Source organism: Salvelinus sp. IW2-2015, linkage group LG14, assembly GCF_002910315.2.
Source record: "Salvelinus sp. IW2-2015 linkage group LG14, ASM291031v2, whole genome shotgun sequence".
NCBI lineage: Eukaryota > Metazoa > Chordata > Actinopteri > Salmoniformes > Salmonidae > Salvelinus > Salvelinus sp. IW2-2015.
This window is the reverse complement of record NC_036854.1, coordinates 43,825,992-43,845,450: the sequence shown is the minus strand read 5'-3', so window position 1 is coordinate 43,845,450 and position 19,459 is coordinate 43,825,992. Positions and strand designations below refer to the sequence as shown.

Below are 19,459 nucleotides of genomic sequence, written 5' to 3'. Positions count from 1 at the left end.
GTCATTGATTGATTGTTTTTTATAAGATAAGTTTAATGCTAGCTAGCAACTTACTTAGCTTCCTGCATTCGCTAACAGGCAGGCTCCTCGTGGAGTGCAATGTAATCAATGCAAGATTGGATCCCCCGAGCTCAAGGTAAAAATCTGTCGTTCTGCCTCGTTCCTAGGCCGTCATTGAAAATAGGAATGTGTTCTTAACTGACTTGCCTAGTTAAATAAAGATTAAATAAAGGTGTAAAAAAAAAAATAATAATAATAATAATAATAATAAAATCGGAAAATCGGCACCCAAAAATACCGATTTCCATTGTTATGAAAACTTGAAATCGCCATTCCGATTAAATCGGCCATTCCGATTAATCGGTCGACCTCTAGTTAGGACAGTGTGCAGTGTGATGGCGATTGCGTCGTCTGTGGACCTATTGGGGCGGTAAGCAAATTGGAGTGGGTCTAGGGTGTCAGGTAGGGTGGAGGTGATATGGTCCTTGACTAGTCTCTCAAAGCACTTCATGATGACGGAAGTGAGTGCTACAGGGCGGTAGTCATTTAGCTCAGTTACCTTAGCTTTTTTGGGAACAGGAACAATGGTGGCCCTCTTGAAGCATGTGGGGACAGCAGAATGGGATAAGGATTGATTGAATATGTCCGTAAACACACCAGCCAGCTGGTCTGCGCATGCTATGAGGACGCGGCCGGGGATGCCGTCTAGGCCTGCAGCCTTGCGAGGGTGAACACGTTTAAATGTTTTACTCACGCTGGCTACAGTGAAGGAGAGCCCGCAGGTTTTGGTAGCGGGCCGTGTCAGTGGCACTGTATTGTCCTCAAAGCGAGCAAAAAGTTGTTTAGTCTGTCTGGGAGCAAGGCATCGTGATCCGCGACGGGGCTGGTTTTTCTTTTGCAGTCCATGACTGACTGTAGACCCTGCCACATACCTCTCGTGTCTGAGCCGTTGAATTGAGACTCCACTTTGTCTCTGTACTGACGCTTAGCTTGTTTGATTGCCTTGCGGAGGGAATAGCTACACTGTTTGTATTCGGTCATGTTTCCGGTCACCTTGCCCTGATTAAAAGCAGTGGTTTGCGCGTTCAGTTTTGCGCGAATGCTGCCATCAATCCACGGTTTCTGGTTGGGGAATGTTTTAATAGACACTGTGGGTACAACATCACCGATGCACTTGTTAATAAACTCGCACACCGAATCAGCCTATTCGTCAATGTTGTTGTTCGCCGCAATACGGGCCATATCCCAGGCCACGTGAGCGAAGCAATCTTGAAGCGTGGAATCCGATTGGTCGGACCAGCGTTGAACAGACCTGAGCACGGGAGCTTCCTGTTTTAGTTTCTGTCTATAGGCTGGGAGCAACAAAATGGAGTCGTGGTCAGCTTTTCCGAAGGGAGAGCGGGGGAGGGCCTTATATACGCCGTGGAAGTTAGAATAACAGTGGTCTAGGGTTTTGCCAGACCTGGTAGGACAATCGATATGCTGATAGAATTTGGGGAGCCTTGTTTTCAGATTAGCCTTGTTAAAATCCCCGGCTACAATAAATGCAGCCTCAGGATATGTGGTTTCCAGTTTACATAGAGTCCAATGAAGTTCTTTCAGGGCCGTCGATGTGCCTGCTTGGGGGGGAATATACACGACTGTGATTATGATCGAAGAGAATTCTCTTGGTAGATAATGCGGTCGGCATTTGATTGTGAGGAATTCTAAGTCAGGTGAACAAAAGGACTTGAGTTCCTGTATGTTGTTATGATCACACCACGTCTCGTTAATCATAAGGCATACACCCCCGCCCTTCTTCTTACCAGAGAGATGCTTGTTTCTGTCGGCGCAATGCGTGAAGAAACCAGGTGGCTGTACCGACTCAGATAGCGTGTCTCGAGTGAGCCATGTTTCCATGAAACAAAGAACGTTACAGTCTCGGATGTCTCTCTGGAATGCTACCCTTGCTCGGATTTCGTCTACCTTGTTGTCAAAAAGTTTGCTCGGGAGRGGTGCACGATGTGCCCGTCTACGGAGCCTGACCAGAAGACCGCTCCGTCTGCCCCTTCTTCTACGGCGTCGCTGTTTGGGGGTCGCCGGCTGGGATCCGATCCATTGTCCTGGGTGGTAGGCTAAACAGAGGATCCGCTTCGGGAAAGTCGTATTCCTGGTCGTAATGTTGGTGAGTTGACGTTGCTCTTATATCCAATAGTTCCTCCCGACTGTATGTAATAAAACCTAAGATTACCTGGGGTAACAATGTAAGAAATAATACATAAAAAAACGAAATACTGCATAGTTTCCTAGGAACGCGAAGAGGCGGCCATCTCTGTCGGCGCCGGAAGTTCAAAGTTCTGTGCTCAGTCTGATTACCACAGGACAGTGCTCATCCCCTTCACTCAAAATTCAGTTTCAGCAGTAGCCGGACAAGGGTAGATTATGATAGATATGGGGACTCTTTAATTCCAACAGCTATTAGGCTGTATAATAGATTGTCTGTTGGTCCTTCGAGTACACAGCATATTGCTCTTTCACTTTAAAATGTATAGCTATAGCGCTCTGAATGAATTATTTTGTGTAGTTTCTGTGTCATGTTTTATGTACTGTCTTTGTAAGCACATGACCAAATTAATTTCCCCCTGGTGGGATAATAAAGTGGATCTGAATCTGATCCACTTGGTAGAAGTCTAGTGAATCCCATTTCCAATTCTTCTTCTAATCTGTAATTAAAAGTAATTAAAAAGATACTCGTACAGTATGTCATCAGTATTGTGTTGATTGATTCATTCCAGTCAATAATTGTGTATTAAAAAGGCCTAGGTAGCCTAAGCAACCGAAGTGTATAAACCACATTAGATCACAATCACAATTTCTCAGAACACAAATAAATTGGCCTATTTTAGGCTACAAATACATAGCTTAGGCTATAAAAACATGATGTTTCCACTGGTCCAGATGAGATCAGAGTGCATAGGCTTCTCTAGGCTACTGGCAGCTGTGGTAATCAGACTGAGCACAGACTAATTGTCCACTTTGACAAATCATGAGGCATTTTTGTTTGGAGGGGGTGGGTGGGTGGGTTTCCATATAAAACAGTTGATCACGGTGAACTCACATGATTTGCATGATATTGATAAAAATGACGCCGTGTTTGTTGTAAGGTAGGCCTACTGTACTTTTCTATTCATATGAGAGGGTTAATTGTTCATTTTTGATAGGCTAATGTTGAAAACATGCTGATATAGCAACTCTGTGCTTTGTACTGAAGCTAAAATGTAATGAATGTAGCCTACAGACGAGAAAATAAACCCCTTAATTGTCAGCACATACAGTACATGCTTGTGAATTGTTGCATTATTCAATTGTGTAACACGTTTTAAAAGAAAAGTTTCTGTCATTGTTGAATAGTTTGTGCTTACTGGCTACTGTGATATTTATGGTCAATTTGAGCTGCTGACTAAGAATGGCACGTTGCCAGCCACCATAAAAGACACGGCAAGGATGTACTGTAATGTGAATTGAAAAGGAGAATTCTCTTTCACCACCCCGCTCCTCAGACTCTCCTTCATGTCTCGTAGTGGGAATAGGGCCTAAGAAAACACCTGCTTCTCTAGTCCCACCTAAATGACAACACAGAACATCGCAGTGCTATGGGAGAACTRGTTTAATGGGGCTCCTCCGCTAGGAAGGAAAGGATCGTGTGGCTTTCTAATTTTAGGCACCATGTACTGCATACACAGAGCAGACGAAACGGTAGAACGTGGGGCGCAGTCAGAGAGGTGGGGAAATTCTCTTTCTGTCTGTGTGTGTATAAAACACAGCTCTGTCTGTGTGAGCCGGTTCAGGGACGTGACGAACGGAGAGACAGATAAACAGAGAGGAGAAAGGAAAGAAAGAGGAGGAAAACAATCCCTCTATCCAAGGGCAGTGCACCTCGATCACTGGACTGGGTGGTGAAGGACAGAGTGGCTTTGACCGCACCTCAAGGAGCTGTTTGAAGCGAAGGGCAGCTTCATGCTTCAGAGAAGGGCGATCTTACGGTGGGGGAGTGGTAGTGCTAGCAGCGTCAGGTATAGGTAGCAGAAGGGCTAGCGTAAGAGGCACCCAGTCTGTCTGGCCATCCTCTTTTTCTTTAATGATGACTGTTCCCTGAGACCTGGTTGATAGAGATCAAAGGAATATGCAGATCGTCCCACAGGTTCTCCTCTAAGAGGTGATATGAAGTTTCTAAAAGCAGGTCAAGGCAACACCCTCTTAATTTACAAAAAAGTACTGTAGCCTGGAGTATTAGTACTTAGAGCCTGATGCTAGTATAAAAATGGGTCTTGTGGCTCAATAATAAATAAAAAATTGTCACATGGTTCGTAAACAACAAGTGTGGAATAAGAGTGAAATGCTTACTTACGGGCCCCTTCCAAATAATGCAGAAAATWAAAAAAATAAAAAATAAACAAGGAATAAATACAATGAGTAACGATAACTTGGCTATATACCCGGGGTACCAGTACCTAGACGATGTGCTGGGGTACGAGGTAATTGAGGTATATAGTGCTTTCGTAAAGTATTCAGACCCCTTGACTTTTTCCACAATTTGTTACGTTACAGCCTAAATCTAAAATTTATGAAATTGATACCCCATAATGACAAAGCAAAAAGTTATTTTAGAAATTTTTGCAAATGTATAAAAATAGGATCTTGGTCACCTCCATGATCAAGGCCCTTCTCCCCTGATTGCTGGGTGGCCAGCTCTAGGAAGAGTCTTGGTGGTTCCAAATTTCTTCCATTTAAGAATGATGGAGGCCACTGTGTTCTTGGGGACCTTCAATGCTGAAGAATGTGTTTGGTACCCTTCCCAAGATCTCTGCCTCGACACAATCCTGTCTCGGAGCTCTACGGACAATTCCTTCGACCTCACTGTTTGGTTTTTGCTTTGACATGCACTGTCAACTGTGGGACCTTATATAGACAGGTGTGTGCCTCCCAAATCATGTCCAATCAATTGAATTTACCACAGATGGACTCCAATCAAGCTGCAGAAACATCAAGGATGAGCAATGGAAACAGGATGCACCTGAGCACAATTTCAAGTCGCATAGCAAAGGATCTGAATATTTATGTAAATAAATGTACTTTTAGCAAACATTTCTAAAAACCTGTTTTAGCTTTGTCATTATGGAGTATTGTGTGTAGATTGATGAGGATTTTTATTTTTATTTAATCCATTTTACAATAAGGCTGCAAAGTAACAAAATGTGGAAAAAGTCAAGGGGTACTTTCCAAAGGCATTGTATGTACATCTAAGTAGGGATAAAGTGACACGATAGATAATAAACAGTAACAGAAACGTATGTGATGACTCAAAAGAGTTAGTGCAAAAAGGGGTCAATGCAGAAAAACTTATCACATTCCCAGTGGGTCAGAAGTTTACATGCACTCAATTAGTATTTGGTAGCATTGCCTTTACATTGTTGAACTTGGGGCAAACGTTTCGGGTAGCCTTCCACAAGCTTCCCACAATAAGTTGGGTGAATTTTGGCCCATTCCTCCTGACAGAGCTGGTGTAACGGAGTCAGGTTTGTAGGCCTCCTTGATCGCACATGCTTTTTCAGTTATGCCAACACATTTTTTATAGGATTGAGGTCAGGGCTTTGTGAAGGCCACTCCAATACCTTGACTTTGTTGTCCTTAAGCCATTTTGCCACAACTTTGGAAGTATGCTAGGGGTCATTGTCCATTTGGAAGACCCATTTGCGACCAAGCTTCAACTTCCTGACTGATGTCTTGAGATGTTGCTTCCACACTTTTCCTGCCTCATGAAGCCATCTAATTTTGTGAAGTGCACCAGTCCCTCCTGCAGCAAAGCACCCCCACAACATGATGCTGCCACCCTTGTGCTTCACGGTTGGGATGGTGTTCTTCGGCTTGCAAGCCTCCCCCTTTTTCCTCCAAACATAACGATGGCCAAACAGTTCTATTTTGTTTCATCAGACCAGAGGACATTTCTCCAAAAAGTACGATCTTTGTCCCCATGTGCAGTTGCAAACCGTAGTCTGGCTTTTTTATGGAGGTTTTGGAGCAGCGGCTTCTTCCTTGCTGAACGGCTTTTCAGGTGATGTCGATATATAGGACTCGTTTTTTAACAAGAAATTTGTGGAGTGGTTGAAAAACTAGTTTTAATGACTCCAACCTAAGTGTATGTAAACTTCCGACTTCAACTGTAATGTTGCGTTTACTGTCCTGTTCTGAGAAGTACTCCACTGTCCATTCTGGCATCGCGTACATAAAACAACTCACACTGGGGTGACTGTTAGATATATTTGGAACTCACGTATGAAAAGGTTAACTGTAAAATTACAGGAAGATTTTTGAATTAGAGATGATTACTGTAATTTTACTAGAATTTGTTCATTATTCTGAAAAAAAGGAAATMACTGTAAAATGTTAGTGAAGTTTGTCAAATGACATGTATTTTTTTTTACAGTGTACCAGCACTGAGTCAATGTGCAGAGGTACGAGGTAGTTGAGGTAATGTGTACATGTAGGTAGCTGTAAAAGCAACTAGCCAATCAGGATAGATAATAAACAGAGTAGCAGCAATGTAAGTGGTGTGAAAGTACGTGTGTGTTTGTGTGTGGCATCAATATGCATGTGTGTGTGAGCGTATGTAGTGCGTGTGTATGTGTGTGTTGGCGTGTCAGTGTGTGGGTAGAGTCTGTGCAAAAAAGGGTCAATGCAATAGTCTGGGTGGCCATTTGATTAACTGTTTAGCAGTCTTATGGCTTGGGGATAGAAGCTGTTCCGGTGCCTTTTGGTCCCAGCCTTGGTGGATCGGTACCTCTTGCCATGCGGTATCAGAGTGAACAGTCTATGGCTTGGGTGGCTGGGGTCTTTGGAAATTTTCTGAGCCTTGTTGTGCTGGCACCACACAGCCAGATCTCTGACCTCCTCCCTGTAGGCTGTCTCGTCGTCGTCGGTGATCAGGCCTACCACCGTCGTGTCATCAGCTGGTGGTGTTGGAGTTATGCATGGGCACACTGTCATTGGTGAACAGGGAGTACAGGTGGGGACTAAGCACACACACTGGGTTCAAAATTGATTTTGAATCCTTCAATGACTAACTGTGCTTGTTTGAGCTAACCTGGCACAATGGAACCAATGGAATAGTCCAAAAACTGCAAAACCCACACGTCTAGGCACTCCAATCAAATGCTGTAAAGTATTTGAAAATAAATCAAATACCACTTGAACCCAGGTCTGGTTAGTTAGAGCCGAACAGAAAAACGCAGTGCTCATTCCTGAGGTATAGAGAGGGAAAGGTGAAAGCCCGCCTGTCTCTCTCTCGTCTCAGCAGAGTTAGAAAAGGTTACTGCACAAATTGAGCAGCTGCTCCAGAGTCTTTGATGGGCATTAGAACCTGGGAAACATTGTCTGGCAGGATCAAAGGGAACCCTGGGTAATTARTGTAGTTACCTTCAGTGATGCTGTTTAACCACACACACAGACAGACACAACCTTACCCTCACTAGCTAGTTTTAATGGGCCTCGAAAGAGGAGGCATAAAGCAGAGGGAACACAGTGGCAGTGTCTCAATCGAGGCAGATAGCTTCCTTTCCTTGTGTCCTTTCCTCCATGACCCCCAACCTGTCATGGCCAGGACAGGAGGCCATTCAGGATCAACTCATTCAGTCCTGTCAGCTATTATAGTACAGAGTTGATGAAAAGAGAAAATGGAGGAAAAGGGAGAGATGGTAAAAGATGTGATGGCGGAGTTAGATMATCTATTTCTATAACGAGGTCAATGATAGTTGAGGGATTTGACTCTCCTGGGAGGAGGAGAGGAGGATCACACACAGGAGATGAGATGTGGATACGTTCGTTTGGCGCTCTTTTGCTCTGGCTGTCTGTGTAAACAGGACATGATAAGAAGCGAGGAGAGGAAACGGTCATCTCTGATTCCTGGATATTCGAGGTATGGCAGGCTTTTGGGAGTTTCTCCCCCTTTACAGAGAAGCTTTTAATCTTTCAATTTCCTATGATATAACAATATTCTGTGCAAGCCTGCGCAGGTCTGTCTCAAACTAGGGCTGGGTGGTATACCGTTTTTTGCGATATACCGGTATTGATGCACGGACTGGTTTGGGTTTTTACTTTACCTTCTATAACGGTATTTGAATGTTTGTTAAATATAGTTTACTCTGCCACTTGAGTCCTCTCTCTCCGCTCTCTCGCTCCATGCTGCTTTCCACACAGACCTAGCCCCGCCCCGGTCACTCAAGGAGCGCATTCATTGTTGCTCGACCACGAGACACTTGCTTTCAGTCTCTGCATGGTCAATGCAGCACATGCAACAATGTTGATGACTACGATGCAGTTTCGACTTTGCTTCCTAATATAAATCCACCAGTGTTCTACAATTACACTATTAGTTTGTGTTTCTTACATCCGCAAACAGCTAGTCCTGTTGGTGCGCTACCTGGGGAGGCAGGTAGCCTAGTGGTTAGAGCTTTGGGCCAGTAACCGAAAAGTTGCTAAATCGAATTCCTGAGGTAAAAATCTGTCGTTCTACCTCTGAACAAGYCAGTTAACCCACAGTTCCTAGGCCGTCATTGTAAATAAGAATTTGTTAACTGACTTGCCTAGTTAAATAAAAGGTTAAATACATTTTTCAAATGCTAATCGCTAGTTAGCTGGCTAGCTAATAAAATGTACTGAGTCACATTAAATGTAGCACAGCCTAGTACCAGTAAATGTTATACAGCCTGGTACCAGTGATGGTTAAGCCCTAAATCAGCATGTTGTTTGTGCAACAGTATCTTTTAAATCYAAGAGGAATAGGCGAAGTGGCTAAGAGAAAACATTTATATATAGCCAAAGATTATAGGGTCCCCTAGGAGTTTTTTTTAACTGAACAGTATAAAACAATCAGAATGGAGAGAGACCCATTGAAATCACTTAGAATGTGTTTCCACCCTATGGTCACACACTACTCATAAAGCAAATTTAGAACTTTTATTATTCAACAACATAAAAGACAGTCCAAAATGTGAAAAAATATTGTGATATTATATTTTTGTCATATCGTCCAGCCTTATCTCAAACACACAGCATAAATGAWTTTTTTTTYTWTWTTTTTTTATTACCAATGGCATTGTTCCGTCCTCCTTCTGRTGTGGCCCCTTCTCTCTATGAGGTGGTCCCTCCTCTCTTCCAGGGTCGGTGCCAGAGGTCTGCTCCTCTCCCTGAACCTCTCCACGGGCCCCTGGAACACAAACAGTACATATAGGCTGAATTAACTAAATATACTACTGTAAAATCACATTATTTCTGATAGTATTTTTAAGGCATCCATTAGACACACAGATTGTGGTGACGCGCGGCCAAGCGCCTGCTGCTCTGCCCAAACATTAGACAAAGGAATGTTTCGTTTAACACACCAGGCTACCAGCCAGGTGMGTGGTTGGGGACCCCTGGCCACTCTGTCAGGCTCTATATTAAATAAATCAAGAGCATTCTACTGTGTAAATTATTCAGTTAACACACCTTATCCTCTTCCAACAACCTTGTTGGAGAACCTCAAGAGTGAAAAGCAAAAGAAAGGGAGGGGAAAAAAGACAAGGGAAGGAAAAGAAGAAAAACAACTCATTCACCTGCAACTCAGCAAAACTCCGGGTACATCTCTAAGCACTCAGCCAGAGAAGAGAGATAATTCACCCTGACACCTCCATTGTTTCAGAGTAACGGTAACACACGCACATATACACGTGCGCATACACACACACACACAGAGAACAGTGTTTTCAGTACATATTTATAGAAAAATGGCTCTAGATCAGGGATGGGAAGTTTGATGTGGGCCACAAAAAAATTGAACTCATGAGGGGCCGCAGTGGCTCGTGGGTCTGTGTACCCACATCCATACACTTTTTATTGGTCCGCGGGCCTACAAAAGGGAATGATGCCTCTGTTCTTCTGCAGTTTTAAACACATAAAGAAATGCTTAAGTCAACCCATATGCAACATATGCACAGTATATAGGAAAGGAACACTAAACTCTAAACATACAGGGCCGGTTTCCCAGATACAGATTGAGCCTTGTCCTGGATTCAAAAGGACGATCTATGGAGAATATCAATTAAAAGTGCTTAGTCCAAAACTACGGTTTAGGATTGGGCAGTATACAGATTTCCATACTTTCATACTGTGCCTCTGCCATCCAGGGTTATACGGTATTACCGGTAGTGCACACAAGGATGCTATTTTCTGCAGGGAAACACACACAAAAAACATCCCTTACCAGAATTTTAACAAAATTCTAACAAGTACTAAGGAATTCTCATAGTGGATGCTAGGTAAATGCTAACGAGCGCATGCAAACATTTACTCCTAGGACAGAGAACCAAGCTCATAAAGTATCTCAAAACACAGTTTGCAGCACACAAAAAAACAAATATTAGGCAGCTGGGATCTTAATCCAAGAGGGTAATGTCTCTGCTGCTATTACCAAGAAGCTTGATCTTGCAAGCTAACATCAGCCACTTAGTTAACGTTAGCAAAACCCAGCTGGAGAGAACTTATTTAGATAGTTAACTTAATAGTTAAGATATATAGCTGGCAAACTGTAGTAAATTTCACTGCACTTAATTTGCGCTGCAGGAGTGACTCCCACGAAGCTCCCACGAAGCTCCCTCGTTGTGCTTCTTTGTAAACAAACACATGTAGCTGGTTCAAACCTCTGTTTTGGGAAAATAGTACCGGTAAACTTCATAATGAACAATTATCTAACGGGCAAAATGATGAACACAATCTTCTGTATCTATTACCTAGTGCACAAGTTGACTGCAGGTATTTATTTTAAAAATACATTTTCAGGGCCCCCCGAGTGGCGCAGTGGTCTAAGGCACTACATTATAGTGCTAGCTGTGCCACTAGAGATCCTGGTACGAGTCCAGGCTCTGTCGCAGCCGGCCGCGACCGGGAGACCCATGGGGCGACGCACAATTGGCCCAGCGTCGTCCGGGTTAGGGGAGGGTTTGGCCGGCAGGGATGTCCTTGTCCCATCGCGCTCTAGCGACTCCTTTGGCCGGGTGCATGCACGCTGACACATTCGCCAGGTGTATGGTGTTTCCTCCGACACATTGGTGTGGCTGGCTTCTAGGTTAAGTGGGCACCCACCAGTGATTGATTTCCGGTCACAACTTGCAGACTTGTTTACGTGTTGCTGTGCGTTTTGTTGCCAACCTTACTTTGCTACCTGACAACTTTACGGTTTTTACTTTTTAATTTACCGTTTATATATTTAGTTTTTCCCCTCACTCAACTTTTTTTCATTCAACTTTTTCACTCTGGACGCTTTATCTGGACATGGTTCGTCAGGACCTCCAACAGCCGAAGCTAAGTAGTAACATTAACATGATGCCTTCTAATTGCAGTCGCTGTACTCATACTATACAGGAGAACGATCGCCTTACGGCGAGGATAGCTCTGCTGCAAGCCCAGCTTCAGACGCAATCGTTAGGCAAGGGTAATTTCAGTGTAGGAAAGGATGAAACAGCGTCTGTGCCGTAAGTACAGATAGAAACGTTAGTACAAATCCCCTCGCACGGTCCCCGCAGCCGGACAACTTTCTCATGGCTTCTGGAGGGAAATGCTGTAGGAATGCTCAACCGGTGTCGCTCATTCAGCCGACAGAAACTTTCAACCGGTTTCCCCCATTAAGCAGCGAGTCGGGGTCTGAGGCCGAGCCTTCTCTGGTCTCTACTCCTTCCGTTACGGGGTCTGAGACGCCGAAGCTTCCCACCATTAGCTCTGACAAATTGAAAACCCTAGTCATTGGCGACTCCATTACCCGCAGTATTAGACTTAAAACGAGTCATCCAGTGATCATACACTGTTTATCAGGGGGCAGGGCTACCGACGTTAAGGCTAATCTGAAGATGGTGCTGGCTAAAGCTAAAACTGGCGAGTGTAGAGAGTATAGAGATATTGTTATCCACGTCGGCACCAACGATGTTAGGATGAAACAGTCAGAGGTCACCAAGCGCAACATAGCTTCAGCCTGTAAATCAGCTAGAAAGATGTGTCGGCATCGAGTAATTGTCTCTGGCCCCCTCCCAGTTAGGGGGAGTGATGAGCTCTACAGCAGAGTCTCACAACTCAATTGCTGGTTGAAAACTGTTTTCTGCCCCTCCCAAAAGATAGAATTTGTAGATAATTGGCCCTCTTTCTGGGACCCACAAACAGGAAAATAAAAAAACTATCGACCTATATCGAATATTTCATTCCTCTCAAATATTTTTGAAAAAGCTGTTGCGCAGCAACTCACTGAATTGCTGAAGAGAAACAATGTATATGAAATGCTTCAGACTGGTTTTAGACCCCATCATAGCACTGAGACTGCACTTGTGAAGGTGGTAAATTACCTTTTAATGGCYTCAGACCGAGGCTCTGCATCTGTCCTCGTGCTCCTAGACCTTAGTGCTGCTTTTGATACCATCGATCACCACATTCTTTTGGAGAGATTGGACACCCAAATTGGTCTAAACGGACAAGTTCTGGCCTGGTTTAGATCTTATCTGTCGGACAGATATCAATTTGTCTCTGTGAATGATTTGTCCTCTGACAAATTAACTGTACATTTCGGTGTTCCTCATGGTTCCGTTTTAGGACCACTATTGTTTTCACTATATATATTTTACCCCTTGGGGATGTCATTTGAAAACATAATGTTAACTTTCACTGCTATGCGGATGACACACAGCTGTACATTTCAATGAAACATGGTGAAGCCCCAAAATTGCCCTTGCTAGAAGCCCGTGTTTCAGACATAAGGAAGTGGATGGCTGCAAACTTTCTACTTTTAAACTCGGACAAAACAGAGAAGCTTGTTCTAGGTCCCAAGAAACAAAGAGATCGTCTGTTGAATCTGACAATTAATCTTGATGGTTGTACAGTCGTCTCAAATAAAACTGTGAAGGACCTCGGCGTTACTCTGGACCCTGATCTCTCTTTTGACGAACATATCAAGACTGTTTCAAGGACAGCTTTTTTCCATCTACATAACATTGCAAAAATCAGACATTTTCTGTCCAAAAATGATGCAGAAAAATGTATCCATGCTTTTGTTACTTCTAGGTTAGACTACTGCAATGCGTCTACCTTATCCGGTACCGGATAAGCGCTAAATAAACTTCAGTTAGTGCTAAATACGGCTGCTAGAATCCTGACTAGAACCCAAAAATGTGATCACATTACTCCAGTGACAGCCTCCCTACACTGGCTCCCTGTTAAGGCAAGGGCTGATTTCAAGGTTTTACTGCTAACCTACCAACAGATTACATGGGTTGCTCCTACCTATCTTTCCGATTTGGTCCTGCCGTACATCCTACACGTACGCTACGCGTCACAAGACGCAGGCCTCCTAATTGTCCCTATAATTTCTAAGCAACAGTGGAGGCAGGTCTTTTCTCCTATAGAGCTCAATTTTATGGAATGGTCTGCCTACCCATTGTGAAGATGCAGACTCGTCTCAACCTGTGAGTCTTTACTGAAGACTAATCTCTTCAGTGGGTCATATGATTGAGTGTAGTCTGGCCCAGGATGTGAAGGTGAACGGAAAGGCTCTGAGCAACGAACCGCCCTTGCTGTCTCTGTCTGCCGGTCCCCTCTCTCCACTGGGAATCTCTGCCTCTAACCCTATTACCAGGGCTGATCACTGGCTTACTGGTGCTCTTCCATGGTGTCCCTAGGAGGGGTGCGTCACTTGAGTGGGTTGAGTCACTGACGTGATCTTCCTGTCTGGGTTGGCGCCCCCCTTGGATTGTGCCGTGGCGGAGATCTTTTGGGCTATACTCGGCCTTGTCTCAGGATGGAATTGGTGGTTAGAATCCCTCTAGTCGTGTGGGGAGCTGTGCTTTGGCAAAGTGGGTGGGGTTATATCCTGCTGTTTGGCCCTGTCCGGGGGTATCATCGGATGGGGCCACAGTGTCTCCTGACCGCTCCTGTCTCAGCCTCCAGTATTTATGCTGCAGTAGTTATGTGTCGGGGGCTAGGGTCAGTCTGTTTATATCTGGAGTACTTCTCCTGTCTTATCCGGTGTCCTGTGAATTTAAGTATGCTCTCTCTAATTCTCTCTTTCTCTCTCTTCTTTCTTTCTCTCTCGGAGACCTCGAGCCCTAGACCATGCCTCGGACTACCTGGCATGATGACTCCCTTGCTGTTCCCAGTCCACCTGCCGTGCTGCTGCTCAGTTTCAACTGTTCTGCCTGCGGCTAGGAACCCTGACCTGTTCACCGGACATGCTACCTGTCCCAACTGCTGTTTTTCACTCTCTAGGAGACAGCAGGAGCGGTTAGAGATACTCTTAATGATCGCTATGAAAAAGCCAACTGACATTTACTCTGAGTGCTGAATTGTTGCACCCCGACAACTCTTGATATTATTATTTGACCATGCTGGTCATTTATGAACATTTGAACATCTTGGCCATGTTCTGTTATAATCTCCACCCGGCACAGCCAGAAGAGGACTGCCCACCCCTCATAGCCTGGTTGCTCTCTAGGTTTCTTCCTAGGTTCCTAGGCCTTTCTAGGGAGTTTTTCCTAGCCACCGTGCTTCTACACCTGCATTGCTTGCTGTTTGGGGTTTTAGGCTGGGTTTCTGTACAGCACTTTGAGATATCAGCTGGTATAAGAAGGGCTATATAAATACATTTGATTTGGCACTGTGTCAAGAAGCAGTGCGGCTTGGTTGGGTCATGGTTTGGAGGACGCACGGCTCTTGACCTTCGCCTCTCAAGTCCGTACGGGAGTTGCTGCGACGAGACAAGACTAACTACCAATTGGATACCACAAAATTGTTTAGAAAAAGGGGTTAAAAAAAGCCTAACATTCAAAGACCAAAAAACGTCACACCAGAATGCTAATAAAATGCTAACAAGCCAATTACTAGAAACCTCATAAAGAATGCTAACGCATTGAGAACATTTTGTACAGTTTCTGACCTAAACAAGTAACTCAAAATGTTACTCAGTTTGCTGCACACACAACACTAATATCAGCCAGCAAGGCCCTTGATCCAGCAGGGGATTCTCTGCTGTTACCAAGCAAATGCTTGATATTGGAAGAAGCTAGCTAACCACTTAGCTAGATAGCTAACTAAACTCTGCAAAAAAATAAATGTCCCTTTTTCAGGTCCCCGTCTTTCAAAGATAATACGTAAAAATCCAAATAACTTCATAGATATTCATTATAAAGGGTTTAAACATTGTTTCCCATGCTTGTTCAATGAACCATAAACAATTAATGAACAAGCACCTGTGGAACGGTCGTTAAGACACTAACAGCTTACAGACAGTAGGCAATTAAGGTCACAGTTATGAAAACTTAGGACACTAAAGAGGCCTTTCTACTGACTCTTAAAAACACCAACAGAAATTATCCTGCTCATCTGTGTGAACGTGCCTTAGGCATGCTGCAAGGAGGCATGAGGACTGCAGATGTGGCCAGGGRAATAAATTGCAATGTCCATACTGTGAGTTGCCTAAGACAGCGCTACAGGGAGACAGGACGGACAGCTGATCATCCTCGCACTGGCAGACCACTTGACCACCTGCACAGGATCAGTACGTCGGAACATCACACCTGCGGGACAGGTACAGGATGGCAACAACTGCCCGGGTTATACCAGGAACGCACAATCTCTCCATCAGTGCTCGGACTGTCCACCATAGGCTGAGAGAGGCTGGACTGAGGGCATGTAGGCCTGTTGTAAAGGCAGGTCCTCACCAGACATCACCGGCAACAACGTCGCCTATGGGCACAAAACCACCGTCGCTTGACCAGACAGGACTGGCAAAAAGTGCTCTTCACTGATGAGTTGCGGTTTTGTCTCACAAGGGGTGATGGTCGGATTCGCGTTTATCGTCAAAGGAATGAGCGTTACATCGAGGCCTGTACTCTGGAGCGGGATCGATTTGGAGGTGGAGGGCCCGTCATGGTATGGGGCGGTGTGTCACAGCATCATCGGACTGAGCTTGTTGTCATTGCAGACAATCTCAACGCTGTGCGTTACAGGGAAGACATCCTCCTCCCTCATGTGGTACCCTTCCTGTAGGCTCATCCTGACATGACCCTCCAGCATGCCACAATGCCACCAGCCATACTGCTTGTTCTGTGCGTGATTTCCTGCAAGAAAGGAATGTCAGTGTTCTGCCATGGCCAGTGAAGAGCCCGGATCTCAATCCCATTGAGCATGTTTGGGACCTGTTGGATCGGAGGGTGAGGGCTAGGGCCATTCCCCCCAGAAATGTCCGGGAACTAGCATGTGCCTTGGTGGAAGTGTGAGGTAACATCTCACAGCAATAACTGGCAAATCTGGTGCAGTCCATGAGGAGGAGATGCACTGCAGTACTTAATGCAGCTGGTGGCCACACCAGATACTGACTGTTACTTTTGAATTTGACCCCCCCTTAGTTCAGGGACACCTTATTCCATTTCTGTTAGTCACATGTCTGTGGAACTTGTTCAGTTTATGTCTCAGTTGTTGAATCTTGTTATGTTCATACAAATATTTACACATGTTAAGTTTGCTGAAAATAAACACAGTTGACAGTGAGAGGACGTTTCTTTTTTTGCTGAGTTTAGCTACTAAATTAGCAAACCAATTGCACAACTGCAGAGAAATTAGCACATTTAAGACAGTTAACTTAATCGTTGTAAGATATCTAGCTGGCAAACATTTAGTTGTGAATTCCATACTGTAGATCACCTGGTGCATGCTGCATGACAGTGAGTGACTCACAAGGCTTCGGTCTCTCGTCGTTGTGTGCTTGTAAACAAACACCACATGACTGGGGACTGCCGTAAGCTACATAATAATGTGACAGGAGAAATAAAGAACACAATGTTCTTTATCTCCTGAAGTATTGCACAAGTTGACTCCCGGACTTATTTCTATTCAAGCATATTGGATGACTCATTCATATTCCATTCACCCAGTTCAATGTAACCGCGATAGGTTTAGGCTACTACATGTTCCTCAAATTTCCCCAAAACACATCATGAGGTTGCAACAACCTAGCCTATTAATGAAAGTTTATAACGTAGGTGCACACAGGTCGAGATAAAATTGAGGTGACAGACACTGACACATTCAATAGCGCCTTGCACACTCTTGCCTGCATCTAGCTGATCTAGGGTGTAATCATTAGTCCAACAGTTGCGAACAACTGTTTGTCTATTGTATGTTTATTCCAATTTTGTTTGCTTCTGTTTTTCAACAGAATCGGTAGAATGAATACACCCCTGATCACACGTAAACACAGTTCACTTTCAGAGCAGCCACGTTGTATTCCTTCTAGCATCTATGCACTCTCCTTCTCTCACCTTTTCCCTTCACTTGTGGACTTCTATAAACAACACATCAGCTGTATGTAACCAGGCAAAAAAAACTTTCCAAGCCAAACTATATCATAACTGCTACACAAAGCCTACATTGTTGTCCCCATATTAGCTAAAGTAACGTCAGTCAACATAGCTAATAGAACTAAAGCATTAGTAAACTCACTACAATCATGCAGTAACATTAGTGTACAGTCAGTAAGCAGTTTAGCACTTACACCGGCGGGCCCCACTGGCAATACATTTGTAAAACCAAAAGCTTACCTTGACATGGAAGAGTTCCAGTGTTGGTCATAGCTAACATAGCATCCCTCTGTTTGAGCAGGGGCTAAACTAGCTAGCTGCATTTGGACGGAAGTTAGCTGTCCTCTGGCTACACCATAGTGCTACCCTACAGAGTGCTGCTGAGGCTACTGTAGACCTTCATTGCAAAACAGTGTGTTTTAATAAATAATAACAGAAAGTGCTTGAAAAACGCAGAGTAATATGCATGTTCTTTCCAGAGAGAGAGAAAGAGGGCGAAAAAAGAGCAAGGAAGGAAGAGAGAAAGAAAGAGAGAGAGAGAGAGAGCTAGTCCCAGGGCCGTGAGGCTTTAAGTCAACTGACCGACACTCCTCATTATCAACTCACACAGTACGAATTGGAGCTAACAGGCTTTGGCCCTGGCAGATAGGCCCATGAGACTGTGTGTGTGTGTGTGTGTGTGTGTGTGTGTGGTGTGTGTGTGTGTGTGTGTGTGTGTGTGTGTGTGTGTGGAGTGTGGTTGTGTGTGAGTGAGAGAGAGGAGACATTGTGCTGAGGAGCAGTGAAGGGGTCAGTTCTTAAACCACAATTCTTTCCAAATATCCCCACAGGCTTTGTGGCTGACCGGAGCTTCTTCTGATAGCTACTCCCAAGTAGCTAATCTAATTTTCACACACTAAACTACTGCTGTGTGTATTTTGCTATTGGTTAGTGGCGCAAGGTTGCTACAGTATGTACAAAGGAGGTAAAAGGTTTGCTACTGGTGGTTTATATATTCTATGACATTACATTTTATGTACCAAGATTAGAGGTCGACCGATTAATCGTAATGGCCGATTAATTAGGGCCGATTTCAAGTTTTCTATAACAATCGGAAATCTGTTTTGTTTTTTGTTTTTTTACACCTTTATTTAATCTTTATTTAACTAGGCAAGTCAGTTAAGAACACATTCTTATTTTCAATGACGGCCTAGGAACGGTGGGTTAACTGCCTCGTTCAGGGGCAGAACGACAAGATTTTCACCTTGTCAGCTCGGGGATTCAATCTTGCGACTTACAGTCGTCAACTAGTCCAATGCTCTAACACCTGCCTCTCATTGCACTCCACGAGGAGACTGCCTGTTACGCGAATGCAGTAAGCCAAGGTAAGTTGCTAGCTAGCATTAAACTTGTCTTATAAAAACAATCAATCAATCAATCATAATCACTAGTTAACTACACATGGTTGATGATATTACTAGTTTATCTAGCGTGTCCTGCGTTGCATATAATCGATGCGGTGCGTATCGTTGCTCCAATGTGTACCTAACCATGAACATCAATGCCTTAAAATCTTAAAATAATACACAGAAGTATATATTTTTAAAACCTGCATATTTAGCTAAAAGAAATCCAGGTTAGCAGGCAATATTAACCAGGTGAAATTGTGTCACTTCTCTTGCGTTCATTGCAAGCAGAGTCAGTGTATATGCAACAGTTTGGGCCACCTAAATTGCCAGAATTTTACGTAATTATGACATAACATTGAAGGTTGTGCAATGTAATAGGAATATTTAGACTAATGGATGCCACCCCTTAGATAAAACACGGAACGGTTCCGTATTTCACTGAAAGAATAAACGTCTTGTTTTCGAGATGATAGTTTCCGGATTCGACCATATTAATGACCTATGGCTCGTATTTCTGTGTGTTATAACTAAGTCTATGATTTGATAGAGCAGTCTGACTGAGCGGTGGCAGGCAGCAGCAGGCTCGTAAGCATTCATTCAAACAGCACTTTCCTGCGTTTTGCCAGCAGCTCTTCGCAAGCACAGTGCTGTTTATGACTTCAAGCCTAT

General features: G+C 44.1%; 1 protein-coding gene across 3 annotated transcripts in view; it reads right to left on the bottom strand.

Moving 5' to 3' along the window:
• The window catches only part of LOC111973108 (zinc finger protein 438), a 97,582-nt gene that overhangs the window by 26,088 nt on the left and 52,035 nt on the right, over positions 1-19,459 (bottom strand). For all 3 annotated transcript variants that reach the window (XM_024000343.2, XM_024000344.2, XM_024000345.2), the window contains exon 2: positions 9,123-9,241. The gene's annotated coding sequence lies outside the window, so the exon portion shown is untranslated. The remainder of the gene's footprint in view (positions 1-9,122; positions 9,242-19,459) is intronic.